The sequence below is a fragment of the Anoplophora glabripennis genome, unplaced genomic scaffold (genome assembly GCF_000390285.2).
Source record: "Anoplophora glabripennis isolate ALB-LARVAE unplaced genomic scaffold, Agla_2.0 scaffold2434, whole genome shotgun sequence".
In the NCBI taxonomy this organism is placed as follows: domain Eukaryota; kingdom Metazoa; phylum Arthropoda; class Insecta; order Coleoptera; family Cerambycidae; genus Anoplophora; species Anoplophora glabripennis.
The window spans coordinates 1-4,512 of record NW_019418526.1 but is presented as its reverse complement, the minus strand read 5'-3'; the positions used below and the strand labels follow the sequence as shown (position 1 = coordinate 4,512).

General features: G+C 32.4%; 1 non-coding gene across 1 annotated transcript; it reads left to right on the top strand.

Annotated features, from left to right (window-relative positions):
* The first annotated feature begins 2,079 nt into the window (after positions 1 to 2,079).
* On the top strand, positions 2,080 to 2,192 carry Trnal-caa. The gene is made up of 2 exons: positions 2,080 to 2,117; positions 2,148 to 2,192. It is a non-coding gene; the product is annotated as a tRNA-Leu (tRNA).
* The last annotated feature ends 2,320 nt before the right edge of the window (positions 2,193 to 4,512 follow it).

Below are 4,512 nucleotides of genomic sequence, written 5' to 3'. Positions count from 1 at the left end.
AGGTGGTAGGGTAGCCGCAGCCAATTTCAAGAATAGAAAGTTTATGTAAAAGTGCCTAAGAAAGTTTTAATGAATAGGGTGTGTTAGCGTTTTCTAAAAAGCCTGTTTTTTATGTTTAATTATTTCGGTTATTTAAATCACATATGGTCATAGAATATTCGCATAGNACTTATATTTTGAAGTTGTATTTGAAACGTATGGATAGAAGCTCTACACGTCATTTAAAATGTTAAAACAAACTGTGTATCAGTTTTCGAGATATGTTAACACTGTTTTTTGTTCTATTGGTCTCTGAACTTCAGTCATTTAAACTTGAAACACCCTGTGCATTATGAATTGTTTTAAATCGTTGATTTAAACCTGTTAGGATACTGTCAGAATATGAAAGCTATACAGAGGAAAAGCTACAAGTCACTATACTAGCTAACAGATTAAAATTGTAGGTTTTAAATTTATTAAAATTTAAAACCTACAATAATTACAAATTTAATAAATTACAAAAAAGTTGTTATAAAATACGGATTTTCATCTCTTAACTTCAAGGGTTAATATATACTATTAAAAAAAGTAGATTTGAGACATTATTCTTACAATATTTCTCCTTGAACTTGAAAGTGCATCATTTGCAGAACACGCTGTATACCGTCTAATTAATTTCAACACTGTATATCCTAATTAATCATTTCTGAGTGATTTATTTTTGCACTCAATATTTAGTTAATTAAAACCCAAGTATAAGTAAAAAATGACAATTGATAATTAGCAGTAACTCAGATTTGAGTAAAACTCACTCATTTCTGATGCAATAGTTTCACTCAGTTGTACTCATACTAATAGAGTCAACATTTCAGTCAATCGGATGTGGACAGAAATTGATACATTGAGTAAAATTGAGTGAAATTTGAGTGAAATTTTTGTACGGTGTAGGTATTCTTCATATTATTTTTAAAATATATAACGTCTGTGGTATATTCTGTAGGTACATTCATTCGACTCGAAGGGCAAATTTCTTTCGTGAAACTTCACAAAGTGGCATTACCAAAGCAAAACCGACCCAATTCATATCGCGTGGAAAAGGGACATGGAATATACCCACGTATGTTACCCCGAAGTCAATTTAAAATCGAGAAACTTTTCAGGGTGCGTCTTATCGGGCACTACATGTCTCCCCCAACGTGATTACCTCCGACAGAGTTGGCATATCTTTTTATTCCCAACGTAAGATGAAGTCGACTGTAGGCATACGGACGAGGGGTGAAACGCGTTTAAATATTTAAAGGTGGTAGGGTAGCCGCAGCCAATTTCAAGAATAGAAAGTTTATGTAAAAGTGCCTAAGAAAGTTTTAATGAATAGGGTGTGTTAGCGTTTTCTAAAAAGCCTGTTTTTTATGTTTAATTATTTCGGTTATTTAAATCACATATGGTCATAGAATATTCGCATAGAATTTCCTTCAATATATATTTTATAAAGCCATAAAATAATTAAAAAAAGAATACTGGTGGCAAAGGTTAAAGTTTGTCGACGTGGAAATGGATCTTATTTGTGGAACAACGCTAATTATTTTTTAGCATTAACCATAAAGAAGTTAAAAAAAAAGTTATAAACATTTTTATCGTCTGTTAAAATTAAGGCAGTCAAACTTCTAACACCCTTAGTACAGGCTGTCTTTTAGTGCTAAAATTATGACATACAAAATAATAATTACGTTGCTGTTTTTTTTTTAATTAATTCTAACTAATCTATACATCATAAACTACCTGACTTGATAATAATGTTATAAATAGATCGAAGTGCACATTGTATTTAAGCATCGTTGTTCAAATATTTTTTACTGCATTTTATGCAAATAAAAACACAAAAAAGAACACTACAAATCAATAGGTAGTGACAGTAATCCAGAGTAGAATGGTTGCCTGAAAACCACTAAAATAAGACTAAGAAATATGTGAAAATTATGTCATTTCAGGTATGGGTTATTAAAATATTGTAATGTATTTATTTGCGAAATGTGTAGAATTAAAAAAGTGTCGAAGAGAAAAATAGACACAGCTAACGTATAGAGAGAACGATAACAACATGTCAGGATGGCCGAGCGGTCTAAGGCGCCAGACTCAAGGTTTCCTTGCCTACAAAGTAGGTTCGAGCGTTCTGGTCCACTCTGTGGGCGTGGGTTCGAATCCCACTTCTGACATACTTTTTTTTTTAATTTATTTTTCTGATTTATTGCTTAACAGTGTTCAAAATGTATGTTTTTTTAATTTTGTATGATTTAAATATATTATTCTCTAGAATTTTCGTTTTTTCTGCGTATTTTGTCAAAGAAAACATGTAAAATTTGACTAAACCAACCCTCTTGTGGTTTCTATTATTATTTTTGATTAACCAAAAATTTCTTTGCCACAAAATACCCAAAAAAATCTGATTTAGGCACAACTCAAATTTAAATTGATTTATATAAATATTTATTGGTAACAAAGTTGTGCAAGTGACTGCGACTGGTATAACAAAATGAACTATTGAGTTGCAGTCGTGTATAGGCAATTCATAAAGTATCTTCCGTGGATTCAAACAATCGTTACAAGCGTTTGGCATTAGTGAACTTGATAGATTATTATTTAGCATTTGGCGAACATCGTAATCAGAGTAGGTCATATTGTGGTTTACAAACTATTAGCGAATCCTGGATATCCTTGGAACTTGGAACAAGATAAGGGAATGGGAATTCTTATAGGTGGAATCATTAAACAAGAAGTGCAGTACTTCGTATAATCTCGACTATCCGGATAATAATAATGATGATATGTTTTTTAAATATATGCAAACACAATTTAGATAACGTGTAGAAAAATAAAAAAAAATATTTCTTTTTGGTAGTTTCTACAATAAATTGACCACGTACATTTACATTGAGACTTATCCACAGTTAACTTTTCAATTAAAATACTTTCTTCTTTCAAAAAATAATAATTCTGGTAGAATGAAATTAAAAATAAGGAATAAAATATTCTAAACTGTTTATAAAACTGTTGGGAACTCATTTTTTTTTCTTCAAAGGGTACAGCATAACGACGCGGTAACAAAACCAGCGCCCTCGTCCCATAAAAATCATTTTATTCAGTTTGCCTTCAGGGTAAAAATGCTCAGTGACCTACGCTACGCTACGAGATGAAGGAGGTAAACCTCACGGAATTTTCAGGATAACCTCACGACCTCCGCGCTGAAATAGAATCCTGTTATCGCCTACGGAATCATCTGATGCCTCTAAAGAGGATTCGATCATTTTAATCTGAAACTCGGATAAAGTTGATGCTGTTTCCTGCACCACTCGATCGGAGAAATAAAATTTGTATTATGACGAAGTGTTTTTCGGGCATTGGATATCATGTTTTATTGTATCTTAGTCATAAGTATAACTGATAACTGATAATAAAACCAAATAATAATAATAATAATACTGATATTTTATCTGCTTATCTTAACATCGTTCAAAATAATTTGTGTAAAATGTAAAACATTGTCTTTTATGTCGTACTGACGACAATTTCAAACAATCATAGTCTCTTCTGTACTTTAAAAAACGCCTACTCTTTATTAATCTTTTTCTACCTACTTTAAAGCTTTTTTCTCAAAAAAAAACATGGATAAACACATAAAATTCACCAGTGACTTTAGATATAAGGTGAATCGTTTTAGTTCCAATTCAGTCGTTGTTAAATTATTTTGAAATATGGTTGTCTGCTTAAACGAAAAACAGAGAATTGGAATTTTTTAATTGTGATTGGATGCGGAGATAAAATCCGTAATCAACAGCAGGCGACATTTATTTGGAATTTTTGCGATTTCAGCTGATTTCATCCCTAGAATTTTTCCTAACCCTAATGAGCACGATATGCCTGCTGGTGATGTCTGGTCCCAACACGATGGTGCCCCTTCACATTTTCGCCTCGAAGTAATTACCTTAATGAAGTTTTCCCAAATCGATGGATAGGCACAAGAGGGCCGCTGAGTGGCCACCACGCTCCCCTGACTTAACCCCACTAGATTTATTTTGTGGGGTTATCTAAAAAGCAAAGTGTATGTGATCAGACCAGACACTACCGAAGGATTGCAAAATCGTATCAAAGAAGTTCGAAACATAACACCAAATGTAACTGATAACTTTGAGCACCGAATTGGCATTGTGGAATGGTTAATGGGGGTCACTTTGAACATTTGCTGTAATAAACAAAGTAGTACCTATTAAACTATTGTTTTCATTTAATCCTTCCATTTTTTAAAGACTATGACAAAAAGTAGGTATAACCTTATATCGCTGAATTTGTCTTTAGAAGGGCTATATACAGGGTGTTCCTAAATAAGTGTCGCAACGGGAAACTGTAAATTTCTCTTGAAAAAAGAAACTATCTTCTTCTCTTCCATTTTTCTCTCCTGGCTCTCGTTTTCGAAATACACGGTGGCAAAACTTTCATTTTTTTTTTTAATTTTTTGCCAATATCTTAGGAACCGTTTGA